Raw genomic sequence first — 23,308 nt, forward strand, 5'->3', positions numbered from 1 at the left:
TTTCCCGCTTTGCAGATTATCTCAGGACTCTTGAAATAAAGATTCCGTTTGCAGAGGCACTTGAGCAAATACCCTCTTATGCTAAGTTCATGAAAGAGATCTTAAGTCATAAGAAGGATTGGAGAGAAACTGAAAAGGTGTTTCTCACTGAAGAATGTAGTGCAGTCATTCTGAAAAGCTTACCAGAGAAGCTTCAAGATCCAGGAAGCTTTGTGATCCCATGCACATTAGAAGGTGCTTGTACCAAGACAGCCCTATGTGACCTTAGAGCAAGTATCAACCTAATACCTGCATCCATTATTAGAAAGTTTGGGTTGACTGAAGAAGTCAAACCAACCCGGATATGTCTCCAACTTGTTGATGGCTCTATTAAACATCCATCAGGCATAATTGAGGACATGATTGTCAAGGTTGGGCCATTTGCCTTTCCCACTGACTTTGTAGTGCTGGAAATGGAGGAGCACAAGAGTGTGACCCTCATCCTAGGAAGACCTTTCCTAGCAACTGGATGCACTCTTATTGATGTACAAAAAGGGGAATTGACCCTGAGAGTCAATGAGGATGAGTTCAAGTTGAATGCTGTCATAGCTATGCAGCATCCAGACACATCAAATGACTGCATGAGCGCTAATATTATTGACTCTTTGGTGGAAGAGATCAATATGACTGAGAGTCTCGAATCAGAGCTAGAGGACATCTTTAAAGATGTTCAGCCTGATCAGGAAGAACCAGAGGAAATAGAAGATCCTCTGAAAATTCCTCAGGAAGAGGATAAACCTCCCAAACCTGAGCTCAAACCACTACCACCATCCCTGAAGTATGCATTTCTGGGAGAAGGTAATACTTTTCCAGTGATCATAAGCTCTGCTTTAAATTCACAGGAAGAGGAAGCACTAATTCAAGTGTTAAGGACATACAAGACAGCTCTTGGATGGTCCATAAGTGATCTTAAGGGCATTAGCCCAGCAAGGTGCATGCAGAAGATCCTATTAGAGGATGATGCCAAGCTAGTGGTTCAACCACAAAGGCGGCTAAATCCAGCCATGAAGGAGGTGGTGCAGAAAGAGGTCACTAAGTTGTTAGAGGCTGGGATTATTTATCCTATTTCTGATAGCCCCTGGGTGAGCCCTGTCCATGTTGTTCCGAAGAAGGAAGGCATGACAGTGGTTCATACTGAAAAGAATGAACTGGTTCCTACAAGAACAGTTACAGGGTGGCGTATGTGTATTGACTACAGAAGGCTCAATACAGCCACCAGGAAGGATCATTTTCCTTTACCATTCATAGACCAGATGCTAGAGAGACTGACAGGTCATGAATATTATTGCTTTTTGGATGGCTATTCAGGTTACAACCAAATTGCAATAGATCCTCAGGACCAAGAGAAAACAGCATTCACATGTCCTTCTGGAGTGTTTGCCTACAGAAGGATGCCTTTTGGTCTGTGTAATGCACCTGCAACCTTTCAGAGGTGCATGCTCTCTATCTTCTCAGATATGGTAGAGAAATTTCTGGAAGTCTTCATGGATGACTTTTCAGTATTTGGAGACTCATTCAGCTCCTGCCTTAACCATCTAGCACTTGTTCTGAAAAGATGCCAAGAGACCAACCTAGTTTTAAACTGGGAAAAATGTCACTTTATGGTGACTGAAGGGATTGTCCTTGGGCATAAAATTTCAAACAAGGGAATAGAGGTGGATCAAGCTAAAGTTGAAGTAATTGAAAGATTACCACCACCTACCAATGTTAAGGCAATCAGAAGCTTTCTAGGGCATGCAGGATTCTACAAAAGGTTTATAAAGGATTTTTCAAAAATTGAAAAACCTCTGAGTAATTTGCTAGCTGCAGACACGCTATTTATCTTTGATAAGGAATGTCTGCAGGCGTTTGACCTTTTGAAAGCTAAGCTGGTCACAGCACCAGTTATCTCTGCACCAGATTGGACACTGCCATTCGAACTAATGTGTGATGCCAGTGACCATGCTATTGGTGCAGTGTTGGGACAGAGGCACAGCAAGCTTCTGCACATCATTTATTATGCTAGCCATGTTCTAAATGACGCACAAAAGAATTACACAACCATAGAAAAAGAGTTACTTGCAGTAGTTTATGCGATTGACAAGTTTAGATCTTATTTAGTAGGATCAAAAGTGATTGTGTACACTGACCATGCTGCTCTTAAGTACTTACTCACAAAGCAGGATTCAAAACCCAGGCTCATAAGATGGGTGTTGCTTCTGCAAGAGTTTGATATAAAAAAAACGACAGAAAAGGGACAGAGAACCAGGTACCTGATCACTTGTCCCGGATAGAACCAGTAGCTGGGGCGTCCCTCCCCTCTACTGAGATCTCTGAGACCTTTCCAGATGAGCAACTCTTTGCCATTCAGGAAGAACCATGGTTTGCAGATATTGCAAACTATAAAGCTGTGAGGTTCATACCCCAGGAGTACAGCAGGGTGCAAAGAAAAAAATTAATTTCAGATGCCAAGTACTACCTATGGGATGAGCCATATCTCTTTTAGAGATGTGCAGATGGAATGATCCGCAGATGTGTACCTAGAGAGGAAGCACAAAGGATTCTATGGCATTGCCATGGATCACAGTATGTGGGACATTTCGAAAGTGAGCGAACAGCCACTAAAGTCCTCCAATGCGGCTTCTACTGGCCTACTCTCTATAGGGATGCCCGAGAGTTTGTGCATAACTGTGACAGTTGCCAAAGAGCTGGTAACTTGCCTCATGGTTACGCCATGCCTCAACAAGGGATCTTAGAGATTGAATTGTTTGATGTATGGGGTATCGACTTCATGGGTCCCTTCCCACCATCATACTCAAGCACTTGTATTCTGGTGGCAGTAGACTATGTATCTAAATGGGTAAAAGCAAGTGCCACACCCAGTAATGATACTAAAACCGTGCTAAAATTCCTTTAGAAACACATCTTTAGCAGGTTTGGTGTTCCCAGAGTAATAATCAGTGATGGGGGCACTCATTTCTGCAATAAACAGCTATACTCTGCTATGGTCCGATATGGAATTAGCCACAAAGTAGCAACTCCATATCATCCACAGACAAATGGGCAAGCTGAAGTCTCTAATAGAGAGCTAAAAAGAATCCTGGAACAAACTGTAATTTCCTGTAGAAAGGATTGGGCAAAGAGCTTGGATGATGCTCAGTGGGCATACAGAACAGCATTCAAGACTCCTATAGGAACCTCTCCATACCAACTTGTGTATGGCAAGGCCTGTCATCTGCCCGTGGAACTGGAACATAAAGCCTACTGGGCAACCAGATTCCTAAACCTGGATGCTAAGTTAGCTGGTGAAAAAAGATTGCTCCAGCTAAATGAGCTAGAGGAATTCAGACTCAGTGCCTTTGAAAATGCAAAAATTTATAGGGAAAAGGCAAAAAAGTGGCATGACAAGAAGTTGTCATCCAGAGTCTTTGAGGCAGGACAAAAAGTTCTGCTCTTCAACTCTAGGCTCCGACTATTCCTAGAAAAACTGAAATCCCGGTGGAGGGGTCCTTATGTGATTACAGGAGTGTCACCATATAGATATGTTGAGCTTCAGGATATTGATTCTGACAAAAAGTTCATTGTTAATGGACAAAGGATTAAACGTTTTCTTGAAAGTAATTTTGAGCAGGAATGCTCAAAACTGAGGCTTGAATGAGTCTCAGTAAAGGTCCAGCTAAAGACAATAAAGAAGCGCTTGCTGGGAGGCAACCCAGTCATTAGCAGGTTATTTGTTTTATAAAAGTTTGATATATATTCTTCAAGGTTGATCATTGAAATTGAAGGAATTCACAGAGTTACAGAAGGATTCAGTGAAATAAGCAGAGAAAAAGAGCTTGCTGGTAAGGAAACGCCAGAAAAGTAGATCCTGGGCGTTAAATGCCAGAATGGATACCATTCTGGGTGTTTAACGCCAGTAAAGGCACCATTTTGGGCGTTAAACGCCAGAATGGGCACCATTCTGGGCGTTTAACACCAGAATTGCAGCATCCTGGGCGTTCAGCAAAATGCCCAGTGATAAAGGGGTTTCTGGTGTTTAACGCCAGCCAGGGTGCCTGGCTGGGCGTTTAACGCCCATAATGGCCACCAATTGGGCGTTAAACGCCAGAAAGGCAGGGGAAGGAGATTTTGCTTTCCACTTCAATTTTTTTCACACTTTCATGTTTTGACCCAATTTTTTTCACACTTTCATGTTTTGACCCATAATTTTCTACATAAACATGTTACAAATTTTCATCATTCACCCTCAAATGTCAAAAATCCAACAATTTTCTAAATTATTTCTCAAATCTCTTTCAAATCTTTTCCAAATCTTCTTCAAAAACTCAAGTATTTTCTCAAATTCTTTCCATATCTTCTCAAATCTCTTTAAAACCTTTCGAAATCCCTCCCCCTCCCTTATAAATACACATTCGCCAATCCCCCTCTCTTCACCATTCGAATTTACTTCTCCTCTTCTCTCTCCTCTTTCCTTTCTTTTGCTTGAGGACAAGCAAACCTCTAAGTTTGGTGTGCTTTTCCGTGATCACTAAGCTAAGGCTCATCAAGACCATGGCTCCCAAAGAAAAACAAAACAATTCAAGAGGCAAGAAAGAGAATGCTCCAAAGAATCTTTGGAGTCAAGAGAGGTTCTTAACCAAAGAACATGCAGACCATTACCACAAAATAATGGGTCTAAGGTCAGTGATCCCGGAAGTTAAATTCGATCTGAAAGAAGACGAATATCCGGAGGTACAAGAGCAAATTCGAAATAGAGGATGGGAAATTCTAGCCAATCTTGAAACAAAGGTTGGAAGAAACATGGTTCAGGAATTCTACTCAAATCTGTGGTTGACAGATAAGCAGAGAATGACTGGAACTGCTTTTCATACCTTCAGAACCATGGTCAGAGGGAGAACTATTTACTTCCATCTGGACAAAATAAAAGAGGTCTTCAAACTGCCTCAACTACAAGATGATCCTGAATCCTTTAATAGGAGAATGGTGAGAGTAGATAAGGGGTTGGATCAAGTTCTAGAGGACATATGCCTCCCTGGAACTAAGTGGATAACCAATTCAAAAGGTGTCCCAAACCAACTCAAGAGGGGAGATCTCAAACCAGTTGCAAGAGGTTGGCTATACTTCATTGGACGTTCTATTTTGCCCACTAGTAACCGTTCTGAGTTCACTTTCAAGAGAGCAGTGATGATTCATTGCATTATGCTGGGAAAAGAAGTGGAGGTTCATCATCTGATTGCTTGTGAGATTTACACAATTGCAATTAAGAACTCCACTGAAGCCAAACTGGCTTACCCAAGCTTAATCTCTTTGCTATGTAAAGATGCTGGGGTGAGGATGGGAGTAGATGAATTCATCCCAATTAAACATCCAATCACCAAGAAGTCAATGGAAGGACAAATGCAAGATAACTCTATCAAAAGGAGGGCACAGGAGTTCCTCCCTAAACTTCCTGAAATTGACTACTGGGCCCGCCTAGAAGCATTTGTTGCCAAGCTGCAAGAAGCTATGGAACAACTTAAGGAAGAACAGCAGAATCAAAACTGCATGCTCTGCAAACTGCTGAAGGAACAAGAGAAGTAGGGGCGTGAGCTACAGGAGCTGAAGCGCCAGAAGCTCTCCCTTGAAGGGTCAAACACCCCACAAGTTGAGGGAGCATCCACTTCTCAAAATCAAGGTTGTTGAGTCCTAACTCTGTGATAACCTCTATCATTAGGAATCAATTTTAGAGTCATTTAAATTTCTATTTTTAATTTTCTGTTTTTCTATTATTATTAGTCTTCTCTTATAATTATCTTTGAGTCTTGTTCTTATTCCATGATTAATAAAATTTAAAGTTCATGTCTTAAAGCTATAAATGTCCTATGAATCCATCACCTCTCTTAAATGAAAAATGCTTTAATTACAAAAGAACAAGAAGTACATGATTTCGAATTCATCTTTGAAACTAGTTGAATTAGTTTGATGTGGTGACAATACTTTTTGTTTTCTGAATGAAAGCTTGAACAGTGCATATGTCTTTTGAATTTGTTGTCTTAAGAATGTTAAAATTGTTGGCTCTTGAAAGAATGATGGAAAAGGAGAAATGTTATTGAGGATCTGAAAAAACATCAAATTGATTCTTGAAGCAAGAAAAAGCAGTGAATACAAAAAAAAAAAGAGAAAAAGCAAGCAGAAAAAGCCAATAGCCCTTTAAACCAAAAGGTAAGGGTAAAAATAAAAAGGATCCAAGGCTTTGAGCATCAGTGGATAGGAGGGCCTACAAGAATAATATCCTGGCCTAAGCGGCTAAACCAAGCTGTCCCTAACCATGTGCTTGTGGCGTGAAGGTGTCAAGTGAAAACTTGAGACTGAGCGGTTAAAGTCGTGATCCAAAGCAAAAAGAGTGTGCTTAAGAACCCTGGACACCTCTAATTGGGGACTCTAGCAAAGCTGAGTCACAATCTGAAAAGATTCACCCAGTTATGTGTATGTGGCATGTGTGTATCCGGTGGTAATACTGGAAAACAGAGTGCTTTGGGCCACGGCCAAGACTCATAAAGTAGCTGTATTCAAGGATCAACATACTATACTAGGAGAATCAATAACACTATCTGAATTTTGAGTTCCTATGGATGCTAGTCATTATAAACTTCAAAGGATAAAGTGAGATGCCAAAACTGTTCAGAGGCAAAAAGCTACTAGTCCCGCTCATCTAATTGGAGCTAAGTTTCATTGATAATTTGGAATTTATAGTATATTCTCTTCTTTTTATCCTGTTTGATTTTCAGTTGCTTGGGGACAAGCAACAATTTATGTTTGGTGTTGTGATGAGCGGATAATTTATACGCTTTTTGGCATTGTTTTTAGTATATTTTTAGTATGTTTTTGTTAGTTTTTATTATGTTTTTATTAGTTTTTAATTAAAAATCATATTTCTGGACTTTACTATGAGTTTGTGTGTTTTTCTGTGATTTCAGGTATTTTCTGGCTGAAATTGAGGGACTTGAGCAAAAATCTGATTCATAGGCTGAAAAAGGACTACAGATGCTGTTGGATTCTGACCTCCCTGCACTCTACGTGCATTTTCTGGAGCTAAAGAAGCCCAATTGGCGCGCTCTTAATTGCGTTGGAAATTAGACATCCTGGGCTTTCCAGAAATATATAATAGTCCATACTTTGCTCAAGAATTGATGGCCCAAATTGGTGTTCCAAATCAGCTTCAGAATTCCCAGCGTTTAACGCCGGAACTGGCACAAAAGTTGGAGTTAAACGCCCAAACTAGCACAAAAGCTGGCGTTTAACTCCAGGAAAAGTCTCTACACATGAAAGCTTCAATGCTCAGCCCAAGCACACACCAAGTGAACCCTGGAAGTGGATTTTTACGTCATTTACTCATTCTTGTAAACCTTAGGTCACTAGTTCACCATAAATAGGACTTTTTGCTATTGTATCTGTACCTCATGACATAATACACGTTTCATATTGTATCTTCTATGGCATGAGTCTCTAAACCCCATGGTTGAGGGTGAGGAGCTCTGCTGTGTCTTAATGGATTAATGCAATTACTACTATTTTTAATTCAATCACACTTGCTTCTATTCTAAGATATCACTTGTTCCTAAACTTGATGAATGTGATGATCCGTGACACTCATCATCATTCTTACCTATAAACGTGTGCCTGAAAACCACCTCCGTTCGACCTTAGATTGAGTGGATATCTCTTGGATTCCTTAATCAGAATCTTCGTGGTATATGCTAGAATCCATTGGCAGCCATTCTTGAGAATTCGGAAGGTCTAAACCTTGTCTGTGGTATTCTGAGTAGGATTCAGGGATTGAATGGCTGTGACGAGCTTCAAACTCGCGATTGTGGGGCATTAGTGACAGACGCAAAAGAATCACTGGATTCTATTCCGACATGATCAAGAACCGACAGATGAATAGTTGTGCTGTGACAGAGCGCGTTGAACACTTTCACTGAGAGGATGGGAGGTAGCCGTTGACAATGGTGAAACCTAACATACAGCTAGCCATGGAAGGAGCCTTGCGTGCATGAAGAAGAAGACAGTAGGAAAGTAGAGATTCAGAAGATATAGCCTCTCCAAAACCTCAACCTGTTCTCCATTACTGCAAAACAAGTATTTATTTCATGTTCTTTTACTTTTTACAATTAAATCTGAGAATTATTGATATCCTGACTAAGAGTTACAAGATAACCATAGCTTGCTTCAAGCCGACAATCTCCGTGGGATCGACCCTTACTCACATAAGGTATTACTTGGACGACCCAGTGCACTTGCTGGTTAGTTGTGCGAAATTGCAAAAGAGTGATTGTGATTTCGTGCACCAATAACAAAGTATGAAATAAAGAGTTAAATAAAGGATGCATATGCCATGATTGAAAAGAAAATGCATGAGTGAAGTGAGATAGAAAAAGAAGAGAAAATGGGTAGATAGGTTGTAATGATATGTGTATATAGGTGATATAGGACTAGATGGACACTCAAGCTAATCAAAGAACTAATTCTTTAAGTCCACTTAGCGATATTTCATCCTACCTAAACCCTAGCCCCATTACATCCCTCTAAATACCTCATGATATTTGTTAATCATGCATTAAATACTAGTTGATTGTTAGATGACTTGCAAATCTTTGAAAAGCATGATAAAAGGAGAATTCAGTAATTAAACTCTAAACACTGAGCGAATTGAGTGGATACACATCCGGTGAGGGGTTCGATCGCTCAATTCTATGTTCTTACGCTTTATATTGCACATTCTTGTGTTGTTCAATTGGATAGTTTAGAAAAATTCAATTCAACTCTTTGGACATTGATCTTAGTTCATGAACTCTTTAAATTGGCCCTAAAGTTTTCCTGTGATGGATTGGAATTTCGTGGTTTGTTTCTACCAACTCTCATTATAGTACATATTGGCGATTAGCCTTAGGATAGTTGCATGCATTTAAGTAGTTTATAGCATAAGTCATTTTCCCATTCATCTTTCTCCTTTGAGTGTGTTTAGCATGAGGACATGCTAGTGTTTATGTGTGTGAGAATTGATGAATCCATATTTGATGATGATTTTTGGTTTAAATTTAATGGATTTTATCACATAAACTTGCACTTATTCACTTGAATAGCATGCTTTTGAACTTTCCTCCCAAATTATGCTTGATTATGAAAATATGCTCTTTTGTGCTTAATTTGATCTATTATTCCATTTGCCTTCCATTCGATGCCTTGATGTGTTTGTGAGTGATTCCAGGTGTATAAGGTAGGAATGGGTTGGAGAAAATGGAAGAAGAGGATGCAAAGTGGAGGAAACATGAAGAATCAAAGGAGATGAGTTCAGAGACGTGTGCATGCGCACAGCCTCTTGTGCATCCACACAGGAGCCCAAGCAGAGCGCATAGATCATTTCGAGCACGTCGCGCGTCCAGCCAAGCATCACCTAGTGTGCGTGCGCACAGCTACTTGTGCGTACGCACAGGATGGGATTTTCGCAAAGTGTGCGGACGCACACGACTGTGCGTCTGCAAAGGTATCCACGCATGACTTCATTAAAGAAGCACGTGACTTGCGAATTGAGGGCTTTGGAGGCCCATTTTTGATGTCTTTTAGCTCATATTGGAAAGGGAATGAAGGATATAGGAGAGCATATCATTAGCATAGTTTTAGGAGTAGTAGTAGAGGTTTTTAGTTTTAGTTTTCTCTAAGTTTTTCATCTTCTCTATTAGGGTTTATCTTAGGGTTTTTCTTTCAAGTGCCATTTTCCATTTTTTGGTCTTGGATTTTGCTAATCTCATTGTAAGTATTCTCTTGTTATTACTCTTTATAGTTTACATTGTCATTACTCTTTCTTCTAATTCAAGTTATAGTTCAATTTTACTTCGCTTTTGCAATTTCAATTTCTTGTTGATGAACTTGATGTTTGAAGTTTGTTCTATGCTTTCTTACGTTATTCTTGTTGATTGAGATCAATTGTTGCTTTTAGTTTCAAGCCATTTTTTATTTTTCTCATGTTTATGCTTTTTTCCCACCTAGTGTTTGACAAAATGTCAAACATGGTTTTAGGCTAAATTTTTGTCTCTTGACTCGGGTAAAGTGAGCAATTGGGTTCCTAGAGTTGGAATGTCCAACATTTAGTGTCAATCTTGGATTGTTAATTGTTCTTGTTCTCACTAACGGTAAGTTGTTGCTAAGGCAATTAACAAGCAATTTAGGATTTGTGGGTTAAGAGCACTTATGCTCATTTAACTTACCTTCCGATGTGAGGGTTGATCAAGTGAGACTAACCCATCATAATTGTCATAGTTGTGGTTCCAACAAGGAAAGGACCCTTAGCTCACTCCAAGCCAAGACACCTTTTTATGCTTTCAATCTTCCATACATTGCTATATTAATCTCTTTTATACTTTACTTGTTTATATTACATAGTTGGTTCTTTAATTTCTTTATTAGTTCGATCATTACAATTTTGCATGTTCTTTTATTGCTTTATATGTTCGTTTCTTCATTGACAACCCCTTGATCCCTACAACCGGAATTTGAACACTCATTGCCCTTAAGTTATTCTTTGGGAGACGACCCGGGAGTCAAATACTCTCGGTTTTTAAATTGATTTTGAGTTGTGACACATCTTGTGAATTTCCAATTTGATCAGTGACCGATTGTTGGGTTGGTCTATGCTTGCAACGTTAATCCTCTTTTAGTGTGAAAATCCAAACCCATGTAATTTGCTCATCGTCATACCACCACCCCAATTGCCCTAGTCATGCGTACGCATAGGTGATGTGTACGCATGAATTCCACGCTCCACAACCCTTTTATGCGAGCCCTAACTCGCATACACACAGAACCCCTCCTCTCCAACATTTCTTCTTCGTCACCAATGTCTTTCTCCTTACTTCCATCACCCAACCTCCATTATCCACCTCCTCCAACGACCTTAATAGGCGTTGTCAATCCCTTCTTCTCCTTCCTTCCCCCCATCTTCTCTTCTTCTTCTTCTTCTTCTTCTTCTTCTTCTTCTTCTTCTTCTTCTTCTTCTTCTTCTTCTTCTTCTTCTTCTTCTTCTTCTTCTTCTTCTTCTTCTTCTTCTTCTTCTTTGCCTCTTTCTCCAATTCCCCTCTCTCCTTCCTCTTCTCGCGACGTCTTTGGCCATTACCACAACTAGCATCGCCAATGGCTGATCCCTAGCAACCATCCCTTCCATGTCTTCGTTCTTGCCTTGTTTTGCTTCAGGTTGGTTTCGTTTCAATTTTTGTTAGTTTAATTTTATATTATTATTTTGATTAGTTAGTTTTGTTTAATTAGAATAGTTATAATGCATGCTTTAGTTGATTTAGGTGGTTAGATAGGTTTGAAATTAGTTTGTAGTAAATTCTAGGTCTGGAATTTTTTGCTGATTGTGTTTGGATTACTATGTAATTTGTTGTATGATGATGACTTTCTTGTTTTATGGATTAAATTGTGAAATTACTGCTCCACTCAATGATGTTTATTTGTCTTATTCCTATGAATTGATATTTGAATTGTGTTTGTTTGTTGGTATGCGAAACCGTGATTCACACTTTTCACAACTCCGCATAGCTGACCAGCAAGTGCACTGGGTTGTCCAAGTAATACCTTACGTGAGTAAGGGTTGATCCCATGGAGATTGACGGCTTGAAGCAAGCTATGGTCATCTTGTAAATCTCAGTTAGGCAGATTCAAATGGTTATGAGATTTTGATAATTAAAAGATAAATAAAGCGGAAAATAAAATAAAGTTACTTATGTAGTTCCTTGGTGGGAATTTCAGATAAGCATTTAGAGATGCTTTGTCTCCTTTGAACCTCTGCTTTCCTACTGTCCTCATCCAATCATGCGTACTCCCTTCCCTGGTAAGCTGTATGTTGGTGGATCACCATTGTCAATGGCTACCATCCATCCTCTCAGTAAAAACATGTCCTCTACGATTTTCCGCATGACTAATCAGCTGTCGGTTCTCGATCGTGTCGGAATAGAATACATTTATTCTTTTGCACACTGTCACTGCACCCAACAGTCATGAGTTTGAAGCTCGTCATAGTCATCCCATCTCAGATCCTACTCGGAATACCACGACAAGGTTTAGACTTTCCGAATCTCAAGAATGCTGCCAATTGGTTCTAGCTTATACCACAAAGGTTCTGACATCACGGGTTCGAATGATCTGCTGTCAGGAGAGGTGATTCAGATCCGTGGGTTAGAGACCAAAGAGAGTATACTCCAGCTGTCGTCCAATGACTACGTTGAACATCATGTAGACCGCTTTGTGGTTGTCAGGCACGCAGATCTTGGCTAAGCGAGTAACGAAGATTGGGTAGATTGTCACAGGTCACCCCTTCATTTTGACTTAACTGAATTAGGTACGAGAGTATATCTTGGAGGAGAAGTAGGCGTGAATTGAATAGAGAGACAATAATACTTACATTAATACTCGAGGAACAGCAGAGCTCCTCACCTTAATCTGTGAGGTGTAGAAACTCCACCGTTGGAAAATACATAAGAACAAGGTCTAGGAATGGCCGAATGGCCAGCCTCCCCAAATAGCATAATACAATCGAAATAGGGTTCAAAGATCTGATCTAAGGATCGAAGAATGGTCCAGAGATGTGAATACAATAGTAAAAAGTACTATTTAGACTAAACTAGTAAACTAGGTTTACAAAAAATGAGTAGATAGTGCAGAAATTCACTTCCGGGGCCCACTTGGTATGTGTTTGGGCTGAGCATTAAAGCTTTCACATGCATAGGCTCTTCTTGGTGCCAGTTTTAGTGCCAGTTTGGGCGTTTAACTCCAGCTTTGGTGCCAGTTCTGGCATTTTACGCCAGAAAAAGGTCTCTGATGGGCGTTTGGACGCCAGTTTGGGCCGTCGAATCTCGGGAAAAGTATGGACTATTAAACATTGCTGGAAAGCCCAAGATGTCTACTTTCCAATACAATTAAAAGCACACCAATTGGGTTTCTATATCTCCAGAAAATATAGTTTGAGTGCAGGGAGGTCAGAATCCAACAACATCTGCAGCCCTTTCTCAGCCTCTGAATCAGATTTTTGCTCAGGTCCCTCAATTTCAGCCAGAAAATACTTGAAATCACAGAAAAATACACAAACTCATAGTAAAGTCCAGAAATGTGATTTTTGCATAAAAACTAGTAAAAATATACTAAAAAGTAACTAAAACATACTAGAAACTACATAAAAATAATGCCAAAAAGCGTATAAATTATCCACTTATCATAACACCAAACTTAAATTGTGCTTGTCCCCAAGCAACTAAAAACAAAATAGGATAAAAAGAAGAGAATATACAATAAATTCCAAAACATCAATGAAGCTTAGTTCTAATTAGATGAACGGGGCTAGTAGTTTTTTGCTTCTGAACAGTTTTGGCATCTCACTTTATCCTTTGAAGTTCAGAATGATTGGCATCTATAGGAATTCAGAATTCAGATAGTGTTATTGATTCTCCTAGTTCAGTATGATGATTCTTGAACACAGCTACTTATGAGTCTTGGTTGTGACCCTAAGCATCTTGTTTTCCAGTATTACCATCGGATACATAAATGCCACAGACACATGACTGGGTGAATTTTTTTAGATTATGACTCAGGTTTGCTAGAGTCCCCAATTAGAGGTGTCCAGAGTTCTTAAGCACACACTTTTGCTTTGGATCATGACTTTAATCACTCAGTCCCAAGCTTTTCACTTGGACCTTCATGACACATGCACATGGTTAAAGACAGCTTGATTTTAATCGCTTAGGCCAGGATTTTATTCCTTTGGGCCCTCTTATCCATTAATGCTCAAAGCCTTGGATCCTTTTTACCCTTGCCTTTTGGTTTAAAGGGCTATTGGCTTTTTCTGCTTGCTTTTTCTCTTTTTTTTCTTTTTCTTTATTTCTTTCGCCATTTTTTTTGCAAGGTTTTTCTCTTTCACTATTTTTTCTTGCTTCAAGAATAAAATTTATAGTTTTTCAGATTATCAATAACATTTCTCTTTTTTCATTATTCATTTAAGAGTCAACAATTTTAACATTCATAAACTTCACTATCAAAAGATATGCACTGTTCAAGCATTCATTCAGAAAACAAAAAGTGTTGCCACCACATCAAAATAATTAGACTAATTTCAAGATAGAATTTGAACATGTACTTCTTGTTCTTTTGTAATTAGAAACATTTTTCATTTAAGAAAGGTGAAGGATTCATGGAATTATTCATAGCTTTAAGACATAAACACTAGACACTAATGATCATGTAATAAAGACACAAACAGAGACATACATAAAGCAAAGGAAACCAAAAAAGAGAAAGATAAGAGCAAGGAAATTAAAGAACGGGTCCACCTCAGTGATGGCAGCTAGTTCTCCTTCTTGAAGATCCTATGGAGTGCTTGAGCTCCTCAATGTCTCTTCCTTGCCTTTGTTGCTCTTCCCTCATGGCTCTTTGGTCCTCTCTAATTTCATGAAGGATGATGGAATGCTCTTGGTGCTCCATCCTTAGTTGCTCCATATTGGAACTCAAATCCCCTAAAGAGGTGTTGAGTTGCTCCCAATAGTTGTGTGGAGGAAAATGCATTCCTTGAGGTATCTCTAGGATTTCTTGATGAGGGACTTCCTCATGCGCTTGTTGCGGTCCATGAGTGGGCTCTCTTTTTTACTCCATTCCATCCTCTTTTTAGTGATGGGCTTGTCCTCGTCAATGAGGATGTCTTCCTCTATGACAATTCCAGCTAAATTGCATAGGTGACATATGAGATTAGGAAAGGTTAACCTTGCCAAAGTGGAGGGCTTGTCAGCCACCTTGTATAGTTCTAGAGGTATGATCTCATGAACTTTCACTTCCTCTCCAATCATGATACTATGGATCATGATAGCCCGATGCACAGTTACTTTATATCGGTTGCTAGTAGGAATGATAGAGCATTGGATGAACTCCAACCATCCTCTAGCTACAGGCTTAAGGTCCGACCTTCTTAGTTGAACCGACTTGCCTTTGGAATCTCTCTTCCATTGAGCTCCTTCCACACAGATGTCCTTGAGGACCTGGTCCAACATTTGATCAAAGTTGACTCTTCTAGTGAAAGGATGAGAATCTCCTCTCATGATTGGCAAGTTGAACGCCAATCTTACATTTTCCAGACTGAAATCTAAGTATTTTCCCCAGACCACTGTGAGCCAATTCTTCAGGTCTGGGTTCATACTTAGATCATGGTTCTTAGTGATCCATGCATTAGCATAGAACTCTTGAACCATTAAGATTCTGACTTGTTGAATGGGACTAGTGAGAGCTTCCCATCCTCTTCTCCTAACCTCTTGTTGGATCTCCGGATATTTGCTCCTTTTGAGCTTGAAGCGGACCTTGGGGATTACCTTCTTCTTGGAAACAACTTCATAGAAGTGGTCTTGATGGACCTTTGAGATGAACATTTCCATCTCCCATGACTCGGAGGTGGAAGCAATTGTCTTCCCTTTCCTCTTTCTTGAGGTTTCTCCGGCCTTAGGTGCCATTAGTGGTTATGGAAAATTAAAAAGCAAGGCTTTTTCCACACCAAACTTAAGAGGTTTGCTCATCCTCGAGCAAAAGAAGAAATAAGAGAGTAGAAGAAAAAGAAAAAAAGTGGGAGATGGAGGCTTGAGAGGGTTCGGCCAAGGGGGGTTTGGAGTGTATGTGATGTGTGAAAATGAAGCAGAAAGGAGAGGTATTTATAGGGTAAGAGAGGGAGTTGGTTCGTGTGAGAAGGGGTGGGTTTGGGAGGGAAATGGTTTGAATTTGAAAGGGTGGGGGTAGTTGGGGTTCTATGATGGGTTTTTGGGAATTAGGGGATGGATGTGAGTGGTGAAGAGACTATGGGGAACAGGGTTGATGAGCGGATAATTTATACGCTTTTTGGCATTGTTTTTAGGTAGTTTTTAGTAGGATCTAGCTACTTTTAGGGATATTTTTATTAGTTTTTAAGCAAAATTTATATTTCTGCACTTTACTATGAGTTTGTGTGTTTTTATGTGATTTCAGGTATTTTCTGGCTGAAATTGAGGGACCTGAGCAAAAATCTGATAGGAGGCTAACAAAGGACTACTGATGGTGTTGGATTCTAACCTCCCTGTACTCGAAATGGATTTTCTAGAGCTACAGAACTCCAAATGGCACGATATCAACTGCGTTGGAAAGTAGACATTCAGGGCTTTCCCGCAATATATGATAGTCTATACTTTATTCGAGTTTAGATGACGCAAACTGGCATTCACCACCAGTTCTATGCTGCATTCTGGAGTAAAACGCCAGAAACACGTCACAAACCATAATTAAACGCCAAACAGACGTTACAACTTGGCATTTAACCCCAAGAGAAGCCTCCGCATGTGTAAAGGTCAAGCTCAGCCCAAGCACACACCAAAGTGGGCCCCGGAAGTGGATTTCTGCACTTAGACTTATTTTTGTAAAACCCTAGTAACTAGTTTAGTATAAATAGAACTTTTTACTATTGTATTGAATGTCTCGTAGACCATTAGTCTTTTTCCCTATTTTCGAATTCATATGCCATTTAGGGAGGCTGGCAATTCAGCCATGCCTGGACCATCACTTATGTATTTTCAACTGTTGAGTTTCTACACACCATAGATTAAGGTGTGGAGCTCTGCTGTACCTCAAGTATTAATGCAATTACTACTATTTTCTATTCAATTCATGCTTATTCTTATTCTAAGATATTCGTTGCACTTCAACATGATGAATGTGATGATCCGTGACACTCATCATCATTCTCACCTATGAATGCGTGCCTGACAACCACTTCCGTTCTACCTTAGATCGAGCGCGTATCTCTTGGATTCCTTAATCAGAATCTTCGTGGTATAAGCTAGAATCCAATGGCAGCATTCTTGAGAATCCGGAAAGTTTAAACCTTGTCTGTGGTATTCTAAGTAGGATTCTGGGATTGAATGACTGTGACGAGCTTCAAACTCGCGAGTGTTGGGCGTAGTGACAGACGCAAAAGAATCACTGGATTCTTTTTCGACATGATCGAGAACCGACAGATGATTAGCCGTGCTGTGACAGAGCATTTGGACCACTTTCACTGAGAGGACAGGAGGTAGCCATTGACAACGGTGAAACCCAACATACAGCTTGCCATAGAAAGGAGTAAGAATGATTGGATGAAAGCAGTAGGATAGCAGAGATTCAGAAGGAACAAAGCATCTCCATACACTTATCTGAAATTTCCACCAATGATTTACATAAGTATCTCTTCTCTATTTTATGCTTTATTTATTTTCATATTTGAAAACCATTATAACCATTATTATCCGCCTCACTGAGATTTACAAGATGACCATAGCTTGCTTCATACCAACAATCTCTGTGGGATCGACCCTTACTCACGTAAGGTATTACTTGGACGACCCAGTGCACTTGCTGGTTAGTTGTGCGAAGTTGTGACAAAGTGTGATTCACGTTTGAGAGCTCCAATTCTATTGGTGCCATTGTTGAATATCACAATTTCGTGCACCAAGTTTTTGGTGCCGTTGCCGGGGATTGTTCGAGTTTGGACAACTGATGGTTCATCTTGTTGCTCAGATTAGGTAATTTTCTTTTCAAAAAGTTTTAAAAAATCTTTCAAAATTTTTCTTCTTTTTCGTTTTTCCAAAATATATTTTCGAAAAAATCCAAAAAAATTATAAAAAAATCAAAACATCAAAAAAAATGTTTTTGTGTTTCTTGTTTGAGTTTAGTGTCAATTTCTAAGTTTGGTGTCAATTGCATGTTTTTAAAATTTATGCATTTTTTCGAAAAATTCATGCATGTTGTTCTTCAGAATCTTCAAGTTGTTCTTGGTAAGTCTTCTTGTTTGATCTTCATATTTTCTTGTTTTGTGTTTTTGTTATTTTTCATATGCATTTTTGCATTCATAGTGTCTAAGCATTGAAAATCTCTAAGTTTGGTGTCTTGCATTTTTTTCTTTTCTTGAAAATTTTCAAAAATAAGTCTTGATGTTCATCTTGATCTTCAAAGTGTTCTTGGTGTTCATCTTGACATTCATAGTGTTCTTGCATGCATCATGTGTTTTGATTCATAATTTTCATGTTGTGAGTCATTTTTATGTTTTTCTCTCTCATCATAAAAAAATTCAAAAAATCAAAAAAATATATTTTCCTTATTTCTCTCATAAATTTCGAAATCTTTGGGTTGACTTAGTCAATTTTTTTTTTAAAATAAGTTGTTTCTTGTTAGTCAAGTCAAGATTTCATTTTTAAAAATATTATCTTTTCAAAATCTTTTTCAATTTTTTATTTTTATTTTCGAAAATATTTTTTAATTGATTTTCAAAATCTTTTTCTTATCTCTATTTCAAAATTTCGAAAACTTTACTAACAATTAATGTGATTGATTCAAAAATTTGAAGTTTGTTACTTTCTTGTTAAGAAAGATTCAATCTTTAAATTCTAGAATCATATCTTTTAGTTTCTTGTTAGTCAAGTAATCAATTTTAATTTTAAAAATCAAATCCTTTCAAAAATATTTTTTTTCAATCATATCTTTTCAAAATATCTTTTTCAAATTATATCTTTTTCAAAATCAATTTCAAAATCTTTTCCAACTTCTTATCTTTTCAAAATTGATTTTCAAATCTTTTTCAACTAACTAATTGACTTTGTATTTATTTCTTATCTTTTTCAAAACCACCTAACTACTTTTCTCTCTCTAATTTTCGAAAATCACCTTCCTTTTTTTAAAAAACATTCTTTTAATTAACTAATTGTTTCAAATTTTAATTTTAATTGTATTTCTTCTTCTCTCAATTTTTGAAAATCACTAACTATTTTTCAAAAACAATTTTCAAAAACTCTTCCCTCTCATCTCTTTTTATTTATTTTATTTATTTACTAACACTTCTCTTCATCTCAAAATTCGAACCCTCTCTTCTTCTCTGTGTTTGAATTTTTCTCTTCTCCTTCTTCTATTCTTTTCTTCTTCTACTCACGTAAAGGAATCTCTATACTGTGACATAGAGTATTCCTCTTCTTTTCTGTTCTCTTCTTTTCCATATGAGCAGGAGCAAGGACAAGGACATTCTTGTTGAAGCAGATCCTGAACCAGAAAGGACTCTGAAGAAGAAGCTAAGAGAAGTTAAAGCACAATAATCCAGAGAAAACCTTACAGAGAATCTCGAAAAAGAAGACATGGCCGAACCCAATAACAATGGTAGAGGCGCAAGGAGGATGCTTGGTGATTATACTACACCTACTTCTAATTTTTATGGAAGAAGCATCTCAATCCCTGCCATTGGAGCAAACAATTTTGAGCTGAAGCCTCAACTAGTTGCTCTAATGCAACAGAACTGTAAGTTTCATGGACTTCCATCATAAGATCCCTATCAATTTTTAACTAAATTCTCACAGATCTGTGAGACTATTAAGACTAATGGAGTAGATCCTGAAGTCTACAGGCTCATGCTTTTCCCTTTGGCTGTAAGAGACAGGGCTAGAACATGGTTAGACTCACAACCTAAAGATAGCCTGGACTCTTGGGATAAGCTGGTCACGGCCTTCCTGGCCATGTTCTTTCCTCCTCAAAAGCTGAGTAAGCTTAGAGTGAATGTTCAGACCTTCAAGCAAAAAGATGGTGAATCCCTCTATGAAGCTTGGGAAAGATACAAGCAGTTGACCAAAAAGTGTCCTTCTGGCATGCTTTCAGAGTGGACCATTTTAGATATATTCTATGATGGTCTATCTGAGCTTTCTAAGATATCACTAGACCATTCTGTAGGTGGATCCATTCACCTAAAGAAAACACCTGCAGAAGCTCAAGAACTCATTAACATGGTTGTAAATAACCAATTCATGTACACCTCTGAAAGGAATCCTATGAGTAATGGGACGCTTCAGAAAAGGGGAGTTCTTGAAATTGATACTTAGAATGCCGTATTGACTCAAAACAAAATGTTGACTCAACAAGTCAACACGATTTCTCAGAGTCTGAATGGATGGCAAAATGCATCCAACAGTACTAAAGAGGCATCTTCTGAAGAAGAAGCTTATGATCCTGAGAACCCTGCAATGGCAGAGGTGAATTATATAGGTGAACCATATGGGAACACCTATAATTCCTCATGGAGAAATCATCCGAATTTCTCGTAGAAGGATCAACAAAAGCCTCAACAAGGCTTTAATAATGGTGGAAGGAACAGGCTTAGCAATAGCAAGCCTTTTCCATCATCTTCTCAGCAACAGACAGAGAATGCTGAGCAGAGTCCCTCTAGCTTAGAAAATATAGTCTCTGATCTATCTAAGGCCATTTTTAGTTCCATGAGTGAAACAAGGTCTTCCATTAGAAATTTGGAGGCACAAGTGGGTCAGCTGAGTAAGAAAATCATTGAAACTCCTCCTAGTACTCTCCCAAGCAATACAGAAGAGAATCCGAAAAGAGAGTGCAAGGCCATTGATATAATCAATATGGCCAAATGCACAAAGGAGGAGAAGGGCATGAATCCCAGTGAGGAAGACCTCCTGGGACGTCCTCTGAACAAAAAGGAGTTCCAAACTAAGGAACCTAAGGAATCTGAGGCTCACCTAGAGACCATAGAGATTCCATTGAACCTCCTTTTACCATTCATGAGCTCTGAGAATTATTCTTCCTCTAAAGAGGATGAGGATGTAACTAAAGAGCAAGTTGCTTAATATCTAGGAGCCATCATGAAGCTGAATGCCAAGTTGTTTGGTAATGAGACTTGGAAAGGTAAACCTCACTTGCTCATTAGTGAACTAGATACATAGGTTCAGCAAACTCTACCTCAAAAGGAATAAGATACTGGTAAATTCTTAATATCCTATACCATAGGCACCATGACCTTTGAGAAGGCTCTGTGTGACCTGGAGTCAGGTATAAATCTTATGCCACTCTTTGTAATGGAGAAGCTGGGGATCTTTGAGGTACAAGCTGCAAGAATCTCATTAGAGATGGTAGACAAGTCAATAAAACAAGCTTATGGATTGGTAGAGGACATGTTAGTGAAGGTTAAAGCCTTTACATCCCTGATGATTTCATAATCTTAGACACTGGGAAGGATGAGAATGAATCCATCATTTTTGGAAGACCCTTCCTAGCCACAGCAGGAGCTATAATTGATGTTGACAGAGGAGAGCTAGTCCTTCAATTGAATACAGACTACCTTGTGTTTAAGACTCAAGGATCTTCCTCTGTAACCATGGAGAGGAAGCATGAAAAGCTTCTCTCAATACAGAGTCAAACAAAGCCCCCACAGTCAAACTCTAAGTTTGGTGTTGGGAGGCCACAACCAAACTTTAAGTTTGGTGTTGAACCCCCACATTCAAACTCTAAGTTTGGTGTCGGGAGGTCTCAACAATGCTCTGATAATCTGTGAAGCTCCATAAGAGCTCACTGTCAAGCTATTGACATTAAAGAAGCGCTTATTGGGAGGCAACCCAATTTTTATTCATCTATATTTCTCTTGTCCTTTTATGTTTTATTAGGTTTATGATCATGTGGAGTCACAAAATAATTAAAAAAATTAAAAACAGAATAAAAAATAGCAGAAGAAACAGCACACCTTGGAGGAAGAGCTTACTGGCATTTAAACACCAGTAAGGAGCATCTGGCTAGCGTTTAATGCCAGAACAGAGCATGAAGCTGGTGTTGAATGCCAGAAACAAGCAGCAGTCTGGCGTTTAAACGCCAGGATTACACCCTGAGGAGAGCTGGCGTTAAACACCAGAAACAAGCATGGAAGTGGTGTTCAATGCCAGAAACATGCTGCAGATTGGCGTTGAATGCCCAAAACAAGCATGGAAGTGGCGTTTAACGCCAGAAACAAGCATCAGTCTGGTGTTAAACGCCAGGATTGCATATAGAGGGCATTTTACACGCCTAAAGGGTGCAGGGATGAGAAATCCTTGACACCTCAGGATCTGTGGACCCCACAGGATCCCCACCTACCTTCTCCCTCTCTCTCACACATTTTCATAACACTCTTCCCCAAACATCATTTAATAATCACCTCATCTACTCTTCCCCAAAAACCCCACCTACCTTTAAATTCAAAATCTCTTTCCCACCCAATCCCACCCTAAATGACCGAACCCTAACCCCTCTCCCTCCACTATATAAATCCCTCTTTCCTTCTTCATTTTCACACATCACTACCCTCTCTTATCTCCCTTGGCCGAATACACATCCCTCTCCCTGTCCTCCATATCTTCTTCTTCTTCATCTCTTCTTTCTTCTTTTGCTCGAGGATGAGCAACATTCAAGTTTGGTGTGGTAAAAGCATAGCTTTTTTTTGTTGTTCCATAACCATTGATGGCACCTAAGGCCAAACAAATCTCTAGAAAGAGGAAAGGGAAGATAAAAGCTTCCACCTCCGAGTCATGGGAGATGGAGAGATTCATCTCAAAAGCACATCAAGACCACTTCTATGAAGTTGTGGCCAAGAAGAAGGTGATCCCTGAGGTCCCTTTCATGCTCAAGAAAAATGAGTATCCGGAGATCCGACATGACATCCAAAGAAGAGGTTGGGAAGTTCTTACCAACCCCATCCCTGAGGTCCCTTTCATGCTCAAGAAAAATGAGTATCCGGAGATCCGACATGACATCCAAAGAAGAGGTTGGGAAGTTCTTACCAACCCCATTCAACAAGTCAGAATCTTAATGGTTCAAGAGTTCTATGTCAATGCATGGATCACTAGGAACCATGATCAAAGTATGAACCCGAATCTAAAGAATTATCTTACAATGGTTCGGGGGAAATGCTTAGATTTCAGTCCGAAAAATGTAAGGTTGGCATTCAACTTGCCTATGAGGCTTCTATTGATCTTTCCATGATAAATTGGGATGATTCCTTCATCAAGGATTATAGGTGTTTCCATAGGATTCTCCCATGTAATTCACCTCTTCCATTGCAGGATTCTCAGGGTCATAAGCTTCTCCTTCAGAGGAGGCTTCTTTAACACTGTCGAATGCAGCTTGCAATCTAGTCAGATTCTGAGAAATTATATTGACACGCTGTGTAAATATTTTGTTCTGAGCCAATATGGCATTCAGAGTATCAATCTCAAGAACTTCTTTTTTCTGAGTCACCCCATTATTTATAGGATTCCTTTCAGAAGTTTACATGAACTGGTTATTTACAACCATCCCAATGAGTTCCTGGGCTTCTACAAGTGTTTTCAGATGAAGGGATCCACCAACAGAACAATCCAATGACATCTTTGACATTTCAGACAGACCATCATAGAATATACATATGATACTCCATTCTGGAAAC

General features: G+C 39.1%; 1 non-coding gene across 1 annotated transcript; it reads right to left on the reverse strand.

The window, feature by feature from the left end:
• Positions 1–19,610: 19,610 nt before the first annotated feature.
• LOC112715377 (small nucleolar RNA R71) lies at positions 19,611–19,714 on the reverse strand. Its single transcript, XR_003159665.1, has one exon. It is a non-coding gene; the product is annotated as a small nucleolar RNA R71 (small nucleolar RNA).
• Between the last annotated feature and the right edge of the window lie 3,594 nt (positions 19,715–23,308).

The sequence above is a fragment of the Arachis hypogaea genome, chromosome 1 (genome assembly GCF_003086295.3).
Source record: "Arachis hypogaea cultivar Tifrunner chromosome 1, arahy.Tifrunner.gnm2.J5K5, whole genome shotgun sequence".
Classification (NCBI taxonomy): Eukaryota; Viridiplantae; Streptophyta; class Magnoliopsida; order Fabales; family Fabaceae; genus Arachis; species Arachis hypogaea.